At 38.0% G+C, this 17,394-nt stretch overlaps 1 protein-coding gene across 2 annotated transcripts in view; it reads left to right on the top strand.

Annotated features, from left to right (window-relative positions):
• The window catches only part of MEMO1 (mediator of cell motility 1), a 117,817-nt gene that overhangs the window by 8,087 nt on the left and 92,336 nt on the right, over nucleotides 1-17,394 (top strand). The gene's annotated exons all lie outside the window — the stretch shown is intronic.

Genomic DNA, 17,394 nt, shown 5'->3' with positions numbered 1-17,394 from the left:
ATAGGATAGGTAAGGCAGCCCGGGCTTTAATCCACCCCCTCCTTGCTATCTTATTGATGAGATACTAAGACTTGGAGGAGGCTAAAATTGCCTGAGTCATGCTACTGGTAAATGGTGAGCTAGGATTTGAACATAGGACTTCCGGCTGAAGTCTGTTTTTTTTTTTAAGATTTTATTTATTTATTTGACAGAGACAAAGCGAGAGAAGGAACACAAGCAGGGGGAGTGGGAGAGGGAGAAGCAGGCTTCCCGCCGAGCAGGGAGCCTAATCCTGGGCTCGATCCCAGGACCCTGGGATCACGACCTGAGCCGGAGGCAGATGCTTAACAACTGAGCCACCCAGGTATCCCTGAAGTCTACTGTTTTTTCTATTTGTAGTGATGCTGGAGTAAGAGAGAAGAATTATTTGGAATCAGTAAGCATCTCTATAATTGTTAAGTAAATATCTTAGATTATAAAATAATAAAACTGTGACTAGAAACACTTATGAATATTGAATATTATTCATAGAATATAAATACTGACAAAGGATTTTTTTTTTTTTAAGACGCTAGTCCCAGGATTTGATTTGGGCCTAGCAAAACTTTTTTTTTTAAGATTTTATTTATTTATTAGAGAGAGAGAGCAGAGCATGAGTAGAAGGGGGGCAGGGCAGAGGGAGAAGCAGACCCCCTCAGAGTGGGGAGCCTGATGCTGGGCTCAATCCCAGGACTCTGAGATCATGACCTGAGCCGAAGGCAGATGCTTAACCGACTGAACCACCCAGGCGCCCCGGGCCTGGCAAAACTTGACACTTCTGGAGAGGCTTTATTTAACATTCAGTGATTACAGTATTGAATAAACTGAGTTCTGTGTGAAACGTACTGCTCTAAGGACTAGTTTTGTAGCAGGAGATGAAACAGACAAAAATCTCTAGAGTGTATGTTCTATTTGGAGGAGACAGACAATAAATAAGGTAAATAAGTAAAATATATAGTATGTTAGATACAGGAAAGTGCTGGGGAGAATTATAAAGCAAATAAAGCAGAGCTTGCTGGTGTGTAAAGAATTTTTAAGGGTGGGAGAGAAGTTTGCAATTTTTAAATAACATTGAAATTTTAAGTAACATTAAATAACTTCACTTGAATGACGTTTGAGTGAGGACTTGAAGTAGATGAGAGAGTGAGCCTTGCGTTCTAGATGATTTTAGGGGCCAAGATAATTTTAGGCTGGGGGTACTGCAAGTTCAAAGGTCCTGCGGCTAAAGCAGGCTTGAAGTGTTTGAGGAACAGCGAGGAGTCCTTTGCAACTGGTATGAAGTGACCTGGGACAAAGTAGTGTGATACGAGGTTAAAAGTACAAAAAGAAAAAAAAAAAAAGTAAATGGCTGGAGCAGAGGCACAGAGGTGTTGTGGTCAGATAATGAAGACCATTGTAAGGACTTTTCTTGAGCAGCTTTTGGAAGGTTTTGAGAAGCTGATGACATGATCTAATTTAGATTTACTAGAATCACTTGACTGCTATTTTGGGACTTGGGGAGTGGTGAAGGCGGTGGCAAGGGCAGAACTAGAGAGACCAGTTGAGAGGAAAGCAGTAGTCAAGTGAGAGATGATAAAGGCTTGGATTGAGTAATAGCAGTGGAGGTGGGTAAGAAGTGGTTGGTTACTGGATAGAGTTTGAAGGTAGAGATGAAAGGATTCGCTGCCGTACTTGAAAGTGGGGTGTGAGAGAAAGACAGGAGTCATGGATATTTCTTACGGTTTATCCCTTAGCAATTGCGATAATGGAGTTGCTACCATCTGAAGTAGGGAGGACTTAGAAAAATATTGGGGGAGGCAGGTTAGGAAGTCAATTTGGATTGTTAAATTTTAAGGTGTTTACTATACAATCACGTGGGTACATGAACCTAGCCTGGAGTTTCGGGGAGAGGCCTAGACTGGAGATGTAAAATTGGGAATTACCATTATATAGATGGATGGTTTTAAAGCCAAGTACCTGGGTGAAATCACCACAAGAATGAGAATAGCTGGAAAAAAGTTCATGACCTGAGCCTTAAAACATTTCCAACCTGAAGAGGTTGGGGAGATGAGGGAGATGATGTAAGGAAGACAGATTAAGCATCTCATTAGGTAGAGAATAAGATATCGTGGGAGCCAGGTAAAGAAAATGCTTAAAGACATCTCAGCACAGTTTATATAGATTTGCCTGGGTGTTTTTTCTTTGACATACACATTTAAGTCTGGTCTAAGCTGCTCTGGTCTTCGACATCTTTTATGATTACCAGAGCTTCCTAACTGATTGCCTAGTTTCCATTCGTTCTTTACACAGCAGAGAGAGGGAGATCTTTTATTTTTTTAAATTTTTAATTAATTTATTTTTTAAATTAACATATAATGTATTATTTGTTTCAGGGATATAGGTCTGTGATTCATCAGTCTTACACAATTCACAGCGCTCACCACAACATATACCCTCCCCAATGTCCATCACCCAGCCACCCCATCCCTCCCACCCCCCAACACTCCAGCAACCCTCAGTTTGTTTCCTGAGATTAAGAGTCTCTTACAGTTTGTCTCCCTCCCTGGTTTCATCTTGTTTCATTTTTTGAGAGGGAAATCTTTTAAATACGTGAAGGAGATAATATTCTTTTCTCAAAACTCTCCCCTCATACTTAAAATCACATTCAGAATTCTTCCTGAGGTTTAGAAGGTCTTTCATGCTCTGACCTCCGCTGCTTAACTTTCTGATTTCATCTCCTACCACTTACCCTTTATGCTGTTCCAGCTGTTCTGGCCCCCTTACTGTTTCCCAAATATGTCAAGCTTATTCCTGCCTTAGGACTTCTGCAGGCACTTCATAAGATTGGCTAGTTCTGGCTGAGTAGCCAAGGAAAGGATCTTTTTATTGATCCCCTTATTTTGCTAGTTAAAACTAGGAGGAGAAATAGGAAGAGGTGAAAATGGGTGGGATAGCTTTTCCCAAAGTGTTCTGAGAAACAGTAGTCCCTGGAGATGCCTTTGCAGAAAGGCTTTATGGTCAAATAAGTTTAGGAAATGTTGCATCTGTTTTTCTCCCTTGGGCCCAGACAACTAACAATAGACTTGTTTTATGGCTCATTACATGGTCTGTCTTGGTGAATGTTCTGTGTTCATTTGAAAATAATGTATGTTTTCTGTAGTTGTCGGGTGGAATGCTTTCAAAATGTTAATTAGGTTAAGTTGGGTTATTGTATTTAAATCTTTTATATTCCTGTTGATTTTCCTTATTATTTATGTTAATTCCTGAGAGCAGTGTTGAAATTTCCAACTATAATTCTGGATTTGTGTATTGTTTCTTTTAGTTTTGTTTTGTTTCATGTATTTTGAATCTCTGTTATTTGATGTACATGTCTGAGGTTGTTTCTCGAATTGACTGTTATTATGGATGTTCCTCTTTATATCTTGTTCTGAAGTGTTTCTTGTTTTATATTAATAAAGCCAGGCCAGCTTTCTCCTGGTTAATGTTTGCATGGTACATGCTTTCCATCTGGGTCAGGGGTCACTGAAACTACCTTCAGGTTTGATGATTCCTTAGAAGGACTCATAGAACTCAGAAAAGCTGTTCTATTTACAGGTATGGTTTATTACAGAGAAAGGATGCAGATTAAAATTGGGGAAAGGAAAAGGTGCATACAGTGGAGTACCAGAGAAAACAAGTGTAAGGGTCCAGTTGTCCCCTCAGTGGAGTTACTCTGACAGTGTTTAATTCTCTCATCAGTGATGCATGACAACAAGAATGAAGTCCTGCCAGCCAGGGAAGCTCACCTGGGCCTTGGTATCCAGGGTTTTTATTGGGCGGGGTGGCGGGGGGTGTCAATCTTTTAGGCATGGAGCAAGGTTGTGACTTATCTCAACTAATCAGTCTCCAGCCCTCCTGTCTTTTGCAGTGCCACAGTGTGGCCCAGGGTACCAGGAAAACAAAAACAGGCATTTACCATAAATCATATTATTAGTGTGAACTATCTAGCAAGGCCTTAGGTATACAAAGACACTTTTTTTATTGTGGTAAAATATACATAGCATAAAATTTTCTGTCATACCAATTTCTAGGTCTACACTTCTGTGGCATTAAGTACATTCATATAATTTGCAACTCTGACCAACATCCATCTCTGGTACGTTTCCCCAACTGAAAGTCTGTACCCATTAAATCCTAACTCCCCATTGACTCCTCTCCTCATCTCCTGGCAACCACTATTCTACTTTCTTTATCTATGAATTTGCCTATCCTCGTGTCTCAGTTAAGTGGACTCATATAATGTTTGTCCTTTTTGTCTTGCTTACTTCTCTTAGCATGTTTTCAAGGTTAATTCATATTGTAGCATGTATCAGAATTTTATTTCTTTTTAAGGCTGAATAGTATCCATTGGGGACGCCTGGGTGGCTCAGTTGGTTAAGCGGTTGCCTTCGGCTCAGGTCATGATCCTGGAGTCCCAGGATCGAGTCCCGCATCAGGCACCCTGCTCAGCGGGGAGTCTGCTGCTCCCTCTGACCCTCCCCCCTCTCATGTGCTCTTTCTCTCTCATTCTCTCTCTCAAATAAATAAATAAAATCTTTAAAAAATATATCTATTGTATGTCTATACCATATTTTGTTCATTCATTCATCTATTGATGGACAGTTGGGTTGTTTGTACCTTTTGGCTTTGTGAATAGTACTGCTATGAATGTTGGTGTACAAGTATCTGCTTGAGGCCCTGCTTTCAGTTGTTTTGGGTATCTATCTAGGAGTGGATTTGCTGGGTTATATGGTAATTCCACGTTTAACTCTTTGAGGAATTAGCAAACTGATACCCACAGCAGCTTCACTAATTCCTACCAGCAATACATAAGGATTCTACTTCCTTTACATCCTTGTGGACACTTGTTTTTTCCTTTTTTTTTTTTTTTTTTTTTGATAATAGCCATCCCAATCAGTGTGAAGTTGTATCATTATGGTTTTAATTTGTATTTCTCTAATGACTAATGACTTTTTTAAAGGTTTTGTTATTTATTTGAGAGAGGAGAGAGCACACATGAGCACGAGGGAGGGGAGAGGGGGAGAGAGAGAGAGAATCTCAAGCAGATTCCCCACTGAGTGAGGAGCCCATTGAGGGGCTTGATCTTAAGACCCTGAGATCATGACCTGAGTCAGAATCAAGAGTTGGATGCTCTACCGACTGAGCCACCCAGGTGCCCAGCATTACTTCTTTTAGCACTTTATAAATATTCTATTGAATTTTGGCTTGAACAGCTTCTGAGGATTCTGAATTTTTTTTTTTTTAAATATTTGTTTCTCTCAACAAGTGGTTTTTCTTTTCTTGTGGTTGCATTAAGATTTTTTTTAACTTATTACCATTTTCTTCCTATTTTATCATCATGTATGTGCCTTTGAGTAATCTGAGTTTATCCTTTTTGGGATTTGCCAAGTTTCTTGGATCCATGGGTTATAGTTTGCAGCAAATTTAGAAAAATATTCTTCATAATCATTATTACCTCAAATATTTTTTCTTTTTACCCCTTTGTTTTCTAGACTCCAGTTAAAAGTATGTTAAATAGCTTGATACTGTCCTTTAGTTAATTGGGAATTATTTTTTTCCTTTATTTCTCTCTGTGCTTCCTTTTGGATAATTTTTTTTTTACTTAGTTTTCAAGTTCACTGATTTTTTTTGTCTTGTGCAATATTTGAACTTGCTTTTAATTCCATCAGTGACATCTTTTAAGTATAAAAAGTTAATAAAATAGCTGCTAGTTTCACCTGAATATTTTCTTATTAATTATTTATTACTGTTTTGGATTTTTCAGATGATGAATTTATTTATAGGTTTAAAAAACATTTCTGTATTGTGTCCTAGAAATCAGATTGACTAATGCTTATTCTTCTGGCATAAGTTTTTAATTGCTAGCAATACTGTTTTGCCTCAGAGTTAATAAAAAGAGTAAGCTTTTTTTCCTTTTTCTTCCCCCTGGGATCAGGGCAACCTAGAAATTGAAAATACATGTGAATTGTAGCTTCATATTGGTTTAGGATTATTTTCTTTTAAATTAAATTAGATTATAAATTTAAAAATATTGTGAATACATTCAGACGTTTTAAAAATTAAAGGATTAAGAGGCTCATTACTGGGGTGCCTGGGTGGCTCAGTCGTTAAGCGTCTGCCTTTGGCTCAGGTCATGATCCCAGGGTCCTGGGATCGAGCCCTGCATCGGCTCCGCGGGAGGCCTGCTTCTCCCTCTCCCACTCCCCCTGCTTGTGTTCCCTCTCTCGCTGTGTCTCTCTCTGTCAAATAAATAAAATCTTTAAAAAAAAAAAAAGAGGCTCATTACTATGCCACCCCTATATGTTTCATATTCCCCTTCTCTCATAGGTATGTGCTTTTATCAATTTCTTGAGTGTCCATTGTTTTGTTAAGCATATACAAGCACATATGAATATATTATCATTTCCCATACCTTTTCAGCAAATAGTGTAGTATATTATATAATTGTTTTATACTTTTGTACTTAACAAATTTAATAATTTTTTTTAAAGATTTTATTTATTCATTTGAGACACAGAGATACAGAGACAGAGAGAGAGAGAGCATGAGCAGGGAGAGAGGCAGAGGGAGAGGGAGAAGCAGGCTCCCCGCTGAGCCAGGAGCCCGATGTGGGGCTCGATCCCAGGACCCTGGGATCATGACCTAAGCCGAAGGCAGACGTTTAACCATCTGAGCCACCCAGGCACCCCACAAATTTAATAATTGAAGGTATTTTTGTGTTATAACATGGAGAGTCATTATTCTACCTATCACACCTTCTTTTTTGGTTATTGCTTATTCTGGTTCTTCAAAGGAAGATAGTTATGGTGCATTCAGTAAGGTGACCCAGAGCTGAATAGCTAAATAAAGTATCATTAGATCTCCAACAGTTATTTTCAAACTTTTCAGTGTCAGAGTCCCTTTATACTCCTCAAAGTGATTGATTACCTCAGCTTTTTTTTTAAAAAAAATGTGAATTATATTTATCAATATCCGCCAAATTAGAAACTAAAACAGAAACTTTAAAAATATTTACTTTTAATTTATTTAAAAAATAATAAAACCCATTACATGTTAATATTAACAGCATTTTTAATGAAGTAACTTTATTTTCCAAAACAAGAAAAATATGAGAGATTGGCATTTGTTACATTTTTGCAAATATCTTTAATGTCTAGCTTAATAGAAAACAGCTGGAGTCTTATATCTGTTACTGCATTAATTTTGTTGTGATACATTGTTTAACCTGAACCATATCAAGGAAATCTGTCCTCCTACAGATATGAAATTGGGAAAGGGCAGAGTATTTTAGTGGACTTTTCAGATAATTGTGGATATCCTTTTATGATACTATACTAAAACTAAAGTTGTAGTTTTTAAAAATTGTTTTATTGAAATACAGTTGACATAGGATGAATTGTACATATTTAATATACTTGTGAGACTGTCAGCATCAAGATGGTATGCTTCTAAAGGCAGTTTTAGAAAGATTAATTCCAATCTGGAATTTGAAATCCTAGCAATGAAGGTTTTTTTCTTCAAAGATTTATTTATTTGAGAGAGAGAGTGTGTGAGAGAGTGAGAGAGAGACCGTACAAGTGGGAGGGACAGAGGGAGAAGGAGAGAGATTCTCAAGCAGACTCTGTGCTGAGCATGGAGCCCATTGTGGGGCTCAGTCTCATGACCTGGAGATTGAGACGTGAGCCAAAACCAAGAGTCGGACACTTAATTGTGCCATCCAGGTGCTCCAGCAATTAAGTTTTTATACTCTTTTCACTAAGATCTGTCTGTCTTCCACTTAAAGTGGATCTTTCATCCGTGCAGAATTTTTATAACACTGTGCATTAGGAATTTGGAAAATATTTGTTCCTTGGGATATGCAGATCTTGCAAATGTTTACACATTTTATCATTCATCGTTAAAGAATCACATTTGTTAATATCACTATTCTTTTCAGAAAAGTCTGTTTTACTTGGGAAGCTTTTAAGCCCGTAATGGTAGAAACAAATTTTGCAAAATTTCAGTTTTCTGAAGGCTTGAATTCATAGATATACTGACAGTTGTTTTCCTTGACGTGATAGGCTCACTGTTGATTTTCAAGGAAATTCTGCTAAATACCCAGGGTAAAGTAACCATTATTTGTCAGTCATTCCTTCAAGAAAAATGGTGTTCCATAAAAAAATGGCTAGGTCAACTTGCAACTCAGTCATGTAAGTGTTTTCCTTTGAGACAACTATCATGCTTTCCATTTCAGCACACAGAATATTGAAAAGTGTGTACCCAAGGGTTGAGATATAATAAACTGTGTAATATTTATAGCTATAGCTCATCAAAGACTTTCCTAAATGAAACTGGCTTTTTTTTTTTTTTTAAGTTTGTTGAGTGTGTGGTGGTAAACACTGTAATGACTGCTAATATTGTTTAGTGCCATTGCTAATAAGATCCTTAGCAGTTGGGGCACCTGGGTGGCACAGTCGTTTAAGTGTCTGCCTTCAGATCTGGTCATGATCCCGGTGTCCTGGGGTCAAGCCCCATGTGGGGCTCCTTGCTCGGCTGGGAGCCTGCTTCTCCCTCTCTCCCTCTGCTCTCTCTCTCAAATACATAAAAAAATCTTTAAAAAAAAGATGCTTAGCAGTTTTACCTACTTTTGAACCATCAAAGTAAATGCCAATACAGTGAAAGAAGCAAATAATATTTTTAGTATTATGAAAATGATTTTAACTTGGTGGACCTTCTGAAAGGGTCTTGGGGATCCCCAGGAATCTGCAGATGTTACTTTGAGAACTGCTGGTTTATAGAAATCCTTATCTTTTCCTTGGCAATTGTATTAACCACCAACCCCCAGTTCTCTATTGTAGTGACCGTCAGTCTTACTGTTTATCTTCATACACACTCCCCCTGCCCCCAGTATACCCTGTACTATATTATATATCCTTCCACTAAGTACAGAGGCTCATTTTGGCCTGATTTTCAAGAGGACAGTGATATAAGTGGTTCTGATATACTTCTTCTTTCACTTCTGTGGTGAGGGATTATTGGAAACCTGTTGAATTAGAATTGCTGTTAAGTGGGACCCAGATATCTGCATTTTTACCATACACCAAAGATGGTTCTAATATGTAAAACAGAGAACTCCTGCTTTGAGACTTTCTCAGAGTATAAGAAAGTATCGCCATTACCAGTTTTGTATTTATTGCTCAGAGTGAAGGGTGATGTCACGACCACTGTCATCTTTGTGTCTCTGCACCCAGAGCAGCATCTGTTTCACAGCAGGAGCTCACTGCATGCTTTATGAATGATTGGATGATTAGTCTGACTACCTGGTTATGTTGTTATTTGTCTAATACTAATTTGCCAAATACATGATGACAAGGTTAGCTTTAAATTATGTGTTTAATTATATTTCTTAGTGTGCTTACTTCACAAGAGTGTGTATTAGAACTTAAAAACCAAGGAAATCAGATGTGACTGTACTGCTTCAGTGATTTTCTTTTGTATTTGTATTTAAGCTTCTGCTTATAGGTAGCCTACATGATTTGGCTTATGCCTGCCTTTTGTACATTATCTTTTGTCATTCTCACCCTTGTTTACTAGGATTCATGGAACTGGTCATTTTTCCTTCCTGATTCCTTTAACATGGTAAGCTCTTTACTCGGGGCTATTTTACTTGCTATTCCCTCTTCCTAGAAATTTCTACCCCCACGTCTTTTCTTGGCTCTTCTTACTCTGCAGGTCTCAATTCAATTGTTAGATACTTGAGGTGCCTTCCCTGCCCTTTTTTTTTTTAAACTCTGTCTTCCCAGGACCTCTGGGTGATTCAGTCTGTTAAGCGTCTGCCTTCAGCTCAGATCATGATCCCAGGGTCCTGAGTTCGAGCCCCACATCGGGCTCCCTGCTCAGCGGGGAGCCTGCTTCTCCCTCTCCCTCTCCTCCCCCCTCACTTGTATTCTCTTTCTCTCAAATAAATAAAATCTTTAAACTGTCTTCTCTACTAGACAGAGTGGCTACAAAGTAATAGTTCTGTGTGTTTGGTAGCACTGATCACAGTTTGAAGTTACTTTGTTTACCTTTTTACCGTCTGCCTCCCTTCTCTATAATACACACTCCCTGAGAACATAGGCCTGCCTGCCTTTTCTATTGTTGTCTCCCCAGTGTCAGAAATAGTCTCGGTGTGAAATAGGACTATTTTGTAAACTTCATTAAATAAATGAATGAATGAGTGAAGAGATTATGTAGAAGAAAATTATTTTGGTTATTCAATATATATCTTAAACTGAATAGAAAAGGTAATGGCTTATTTATTTATTTGTTTATTTATGAAAGAGAAAGAGAGAGACTCTTAAGCAGGCTCCATGCTCGATATGGCCTGACGCAGGGCTTGATCTCATGACGCTGAGATCATGACTTGAGGTGAAATCAAGAGTTGCACGCTTAACCAACTGATCCATCCAGACACCCTATATATTTATTAGTAATTAAGGACTTATGTGAATAACTTTGGCTAGATTAAGTGAAATATCACATACATATTTGAGGTTTCTGGTTTATAAAATTGCCTGTGGAGTAGAGGGAGTAGAATTTTTTTTATTTGTAAATAGGTATGATTCTAAACAGTTGTTAAAACCAGCATAAGAGGAAATAACAGTAATTTCTGGTGGGAAATATGTAAATAAATAAGGTAAAACCTTTGCTGTTGGGGCATCTGGGTGGCTCAGTCATTAAGCGTCTGCCTTCGGCTCAGGTCATGATCCCAAGGTCCTGGGATCGAGCCCCGCATCGGGCTCCCTGCTCGGCGGGAGGCCTGCTTCTCCCTCTCTCGCTCCCCCTGCTTGTGTTCCCTCTCTCGCTGTGTCTCTCTCTGTCAAATAAAAACAACAACAACAACAAAAAACAAACCTTTGCTGTTTATAACCATCCAAGAAGTCTTTTGGATTAGGTATTTTAGATGAATTACCACTTTCAGCATTACAGCTTTTATTTTAGGGATTTGGAAATATATGGAATATCTTCTATTTTCTTTTTTTTTTTTTTTTAAGATTTTATTTGAAACAGAGAGAGAGCAAGTGAGCATGAGAGGGGGAGGAGGCAGAGGGAGAAGGAGAAGCGGACTCCACGCCAAGCAGGGAACCATGTGGGGCTTGATCCCAGGACCCTGAGATCATGACCTGAGCCACCCAGGTGCCCCAAATATCTTCTGTTTTCAAAAACACATGCCATACCTTCTTTTTTCAGTTTATTGAGGTGTAATTGGCATATAATGTTGTGTAAGTTTAAGGTATACAATGTGATGATTTGATACCTTAATATATTGTGAAGTGATTACCACAAAAGTTAGTTAATATTCATCTCACATAATTGCCATTTCCTTTTTGTGGTAACATTTAAGATTTAGTTTCTTAGCAATTTTCAAATATACAGTACAGTATTGCTAACTATAGTCACCATGCTGTATATTAGATCCCCAGAATTTACACATCTTATAACTGGAAGTTTGTACCTTTTGCCTGACCTCTCCCCATTTCCCAGACCCTCCAGCTCCTGGCAGTCATCATTTCACTCTGTGTTTCAATGAGTTTGATGTTTTTGGATTCCACATATAAGTGAGATCATACACTCTTAGTTTCTCTGTCTCACTTGTTTCACTAGCATAATGACTTTAAGGTTCATCCATGTTGACACAAATGGCAGGATTTCATCCTTTTTTATGGCTTAATAATATTCCATTGCATATATATACCTCATTTTCTTTATCCAGTCATCTCATGATGGACACTTAAGGTTTTTTCCACGTCTTGGCTATTATGAATAACGCTCAGTGGAGAAATGGACCTCTGGCAGCATCCTACACAGCTGGGGAAGCCTAGTAGTCATATCCTTTTATTTTCCCTCATGGAAAAAATCACGGCCAGAGGGGTTTCTCTTGGTACTGAGCTGTGCTGCTTTGGGCTATAAGTGACATGGGAAAAGTCCAGCTGTTCCTCTTACACTGTTTAGTGCATCCAGACTTATTATATTTTGCTCCAGGGATATGCTGGAACTTCTCTGCTGGGCTTCTAGACTTCCACAAAGGTTCTCTTATCCGTGAGTGATTGTGTAAGACAGTCTTCTCCAGGAGCGCTCATACTGTGGCCAGGAGACACTGGAACAAATTCGTGGACCACTGCAGGGTCCACAGCCAGAACTGAGGTCTGTATGCCTGTTGCTCAGTGCATGGGTGGATAAGAATCCCCATGGCTCTGTTGGCATGTGGTGCTGGATATCACAGCTCTCACTAAGGGACTTTATTTTGTGGATGCATGACACATTGATCTGTTGAGTTACTTAGACTCTTCTCGGAATGTGGATTCTGTTTTTTGTTTTGTTTTTTTTTTTTTTTAACCTTAACAGGTGCTTCTGATGAATACTTCTGCTCTGGTCCTTTGCCATTAGGTGATTCAGGGTTGGCTTCTCCATTGGTGATGTTGACCAACATAAACTGTGAAAAGTAGAAGGGAGGGAGCTGTTTAGTTGGACACAGGTTAGTTTAGCTCGTCTCCATTTCTGCTTTGTGTAGAATTCTTCAACTCCTGAGGCTATCTATCTGTTGGCCAGCCTATAAATTGGCTTTTCTTGAGTTCAGACCCCCATTCCTGATTTAGTCAGCTGTGACCAGATTGGAAGGCTCATAAGATATCAAGCGTTATATTACTGCACTTGGTACTTGCCTTTATATTTGACTGTGGTGAAGAGGTAATACAGAAGTGACTAGGGGAGAAATTAGTATAGGATAGGGATTAGAGGAAGCTTTTCTGTGAGAGTAAAAATTAAATTGAAATTCCAAATGCTGTGGAGCTCTCAGGGAGAGAGATTTCCAGTAAGAGAGAATATGTGGCTGAATTATAGTGAAGAATGTTGGAGAAGACTAGGACTACATCTTATACATTCTTTTAGGGCTGGTTAAATGGTTTGGGTTTTATTCTAGTTATAATGGGAAGCTATGTGAAATGGCAGAAAGAACTCAAAAAAATCTGATCAGGCGTTAAAATGTTTATGATAAACATTGAATGAAGAGTAGTGGTTTGAAAATAAAAGAAGTTCTTAAAATATTTTAAAATTCCATTGCTAATGTGAATTTTAACATTAATATAATGTTAAATCATTTTTCAATTCTTAAATTTGGAAGTTGTTTTTAAATAACTGAGTTAAGACAGTTGGTATTTTAGACTTCTCTGCAGTCTATTTACCAGTTTGTCCATCTGACATAGTAACAAATGGTTGTTTTGTACATATCAGTTAATCAGGAAGTATTCACTAAATACATGTAGTGTCTCACTAAGAATTTTGGGAAGTGGAAGATAAGTACAAATGAACACTCACCCAAGTTCGGATGGGCATATGCTGGGGCTTCTGGATTCTATTGAATGATTATAGCCAACATTTATTGAGTCTTCACTATATGTCAGGCATTTGCACTTGCATTTCTCTTTTAATACAACAGCCCATGTAGACTGTTGAATCACAGACCTGTGTACCTCTGAAACAACTAATACATTATATGTTAAAAAAAAAAAAAAAAGATAGGAGGGGAAGAATGAAGGGGGGAAATCGGAGGGGGCGACGAACCATGAGAGACTATGGACTCTGAAAAACAAACTGAGGGTTCTAGAGGGGAGGGGGATGGGGGGATAGGTTAGCCCAGTGATGGGTATTAAAGAGGGCACGTACTGCATGGAGCACTGGGTGTTATACGCAAACAATGAATCATGGAACACTACATCAAAAACTAATGATGTAATGTATGGTGATTAACATAACATAATAATAATAATAATAAAAAAAAAAGAATACAACAGCCCATGAAAAAGCTGAGGCTTAGGTTATTCAGGGTCACAGTGTTGGTGCTAGTGTTCCAACCAGCTTGATCCACAGTTGGAGCTCTTAAGTACCATTACATATTGCATCCCATAATTTTGATAAATTAATATCTTAGATTATTAAACATATATATTTGTTTCAAAATAAAATGTTAGGGAATCATTTAACTTGTAAAACATTTTGTTGTGTGGAGTTTCATGGTATAAGATCGATAAAAGCATGATAATCATAAAAAATTCCCAAATATGTCAAGTTTTTAGCCCTGCATGTTGTATAAAATATACAGTACACGTTTTAATATACTGTTTTGTAATTAAAACACATTTTCAAGCATAAGAATTTTCAGTGGTTATCCATTGTCTATATGGAAAACAAGCAAACTTTAAAAAAATTTTTTTTAGGATAATAATATTTATTATCTCACAGTTTCTGTGGGTCAAGAATCCATGTGTGGCTTAGCTGGCTCCTCTGGCTCAGGGTCTCCAAGCAAACTCCTTAATGTCAGCTTGAGGGGTTACTCATTCTCGCTCCCCACTTCTCAATTATGCAGGCTGTTGTTTCATGCAACTGAGATGGTCATTTCCACATTTGTGCTTTTGTTCATAGCTTCCTTCTGTTAGGAAATACCCTGCCATCTTCTGCTTTTCTGGTTCTACTTTAAGACCTAAGTTAATATATTTTTCTTCCCGGCACTTTTCTTCCATCTGAACTGTTAAATCCCTCATTAGGCACTGTATTTTTATCCTACCTTGTTTTATTTGGCTGTTTCCCCGAGTGGATAAACCTCTTGATGGAAATGGCTGTCATTGGTACCTTTTTGTAGTTTGTGTCTTACACACACAAAGAGCTCAGTAACTGCTTGCTAGTGAAAAAGATAATAAAAAGCCATATATGCAATGTCAGTAATGTTTTTAAATAAACATTTCATTTTTTCATCTTGTCATTATAAATCTTCAGTTTAAAATCTGAAAACTTACATTCTTGTAGAAGATTTTAGTGTTTAATTTCAAGAAGAAATGAAAGGTTGGAACTCTAAATGGGGAAAAAAAGGTATGTTATATGTCAGTCTATAAATAGCAAAATATGATCATAATAATTACTATTTTGAGTTCTTTTGTCTTTTTTCTTTTCTCTTTTTTTTAAAGCAGGCTCCACACCCAGTGTGGGGTTCAAACTCAGACCCTGAGGTCAAGAGTCCCATGGTCCACCAATTGAGCTAGCCAGGCACCCCAGTATTTTGAGTTTTTAGAAATGGATATTTCCTTGACACTTGATATATTTAATTAATGATCAAAACAGTTTTCTTGCATACTCTATATTGGTTTGAAAACATTCTTTATAAATCTGACTTATATTTCTTTTTTTTAAAAGAATTTTATTTACTTGACAGAGAGAGAGAAGAGAGGGAGGGCATGTGCCAAGCAGGGGGAGCAGGAGAGGGAGAAGCAGGCTCCTCGCTGAGTGGGGAGTCCGATGTGGTGCTTGATCCCAGGATCCTGGGATCACAACCTGAGCTGAAGGCAGACACTTAATTGACTGAGCCTCCCAGGCGCCCCTGACTTACATTTTTTTCTAAATTTGGAGCATATATAGAGAAAGCTTTTAAATTCACCTTGTTTATGTTCTTCATTAGTGTTTTTCTACTTTCAACTCTGTTTAGACATTTTAAACTTCCTGTGAGAATTTACTTTCTCATTTGCCACTTTATCTTTCCCCTACTCAGTGTTTTGTTGAGGAACACTAATTTCAGGAGACACATTTATTGAAAGTAATTGAAATTAACTATATTAAGAGTCTAGAATGAACTTAAACTTACCTTGTTCACATTTTATGGGCCACTTGAAGAGAAAGTGGTTTGTAGGTACAGTCCCAACTTTTTGGACATATGGTGGGTTCTTTTTAAATTACCTCCATATATTTTTAATGTAGGGGCACATATTTTTTAGTGCATTTTAGAAATTTGGCTTCTTAGTGACCCCTAATCTACGTCCTTATAATGTGTATGTTTCACATTATTTTCAGCATTAAAATTTTTTTTTAATCTTACTTTTTTAAGATTACATGGCCATGCAACTTGTTACTAGCACAGTCCTGACCAATGTTTTCATTCTAGGGCTCTGTTCACAAGATTTTTTTCTGAGACAGGTAGCTTTTTATACTATTGGATTGACATTCTCCACAACCTTTGGAAATTCATATGGATAAAATGATATCGATTGTGGACCCTGAACCATGAATGTTTCTCTTATGGCAAAAAAAAAAAACCCATTTAGTATTTGATACTACCCACATTTTTTATACATTAAACCAAAGATTGATGCATTAGAGATTTTTTTCCTCTCCTATTGTATTTTTTTTTTAAGATTATATTTATTTATGTGAGATATAGAGTGAGCACACAAGCAGGGCGGAGGGTGGATGGTGGTAGAAGCAGGCTCTCTGCTGAGCAGGGAGCCCGATGTGGGGCTCTATCCCATGACCCTGAGACCATGACCTGAGCCTAAGGCAGACGCTTAACCGACTGAGCCACCCAGGTGCCCCTCTCCTATTGTATTTTTTGAGAAATGTTTGAGGAGGATTTAAGTAATTTCAACAGATTTAATTTTTGCTATATTTAAATGTGTTTAGAGTCTAGACTTATTTCTCAGCTCACCATTGCTGTATACTTGCTTCCTTTCTCTCTCTTCCTTTCAGTCTGTCTGGAGACTGTTTCTAGGCAAAGATACTTTGTTTATTAGTACTCAGCCCACATATGGGGGGCAGTGGGGAAGAAATGAAACTAGGACATTACTGCCATTTTCTAGATACCCACTAACAGATGTGTAAACTAAGTACTCTTGAGATCTAGGAGGCATCTTCTGTGTGTCTAGGTAGCAGGGCATGGATTTAGGAGTGTAGGTTTTCACTTAACTGGGGCTAGTAAGACCCTATTGCATATACATTGCCTGCTGACTCCTCTCTCTATAACACAGATTTAGAGATGAGAATTTTCCTTAAATCCCAGTTTTGTCTAGTTAGAGGAGCTTTATTCCAGGAGAATGCAAAACTTAGTTGTCATTATACTTGCCAAACAAGTATTAATTTATTTAACACTTAAAAATTATACCCCTTAGGGGCGCCTGGGTGGCTTAGTCGTTAAGCGTCTGCCTTCAGCTCAGGTCATGATCCCAGGGTCTTGGGATCAAGCCCCGCATCGGGCTCCCCGCTCCCTGGGAAACCTGCTTCTCCCTCTCCCACTCCCCCTGCTTGTGTTCCCTCTCTTGCTGTGTCTCTCTCTGTCAAATAAATAAATAAAATCTTAAAAAAAAAAATATACCCCTTAGAACTTTTGTGATTTCACTACCTATTTCTATTACTCATGACCATTGTTTTATTGTTCAGTGTGGCATACAATTATAAACACAAGATTGAGTTGGTTTAGATTTTGGTACTCTATATCTGTCCATAGATGTTTTATAAGTTTATTGGTGTTTGGCACTTCGAAGTGCTATATTCCTAAGATGTTAAAGCCCTGAGAAAATGAAC

The sequence above is a fragment of the Mirounga angustirostris genome, unplaced genomic scaffold, assembly GCF_029215605.1.
Source record: "Mirounga angustirostris isolate CCGP_5_RB_7025 unplaced genomic scaffold, mMirAng1.0.hap1 SCAF_10, whole genome shotgun sequence".
Lineage (NCBI taxonomy): Eukaryota > Metazoa > Chordata > Mammalia > Carnivora > Phocidae > Mirounga > Mirounga angustirostris.
The sequence above is the reverse complement of the archived record's forward strand: the minus strand, read 5'-3'. Positions and strand labels throughout refer to the sequence as shown.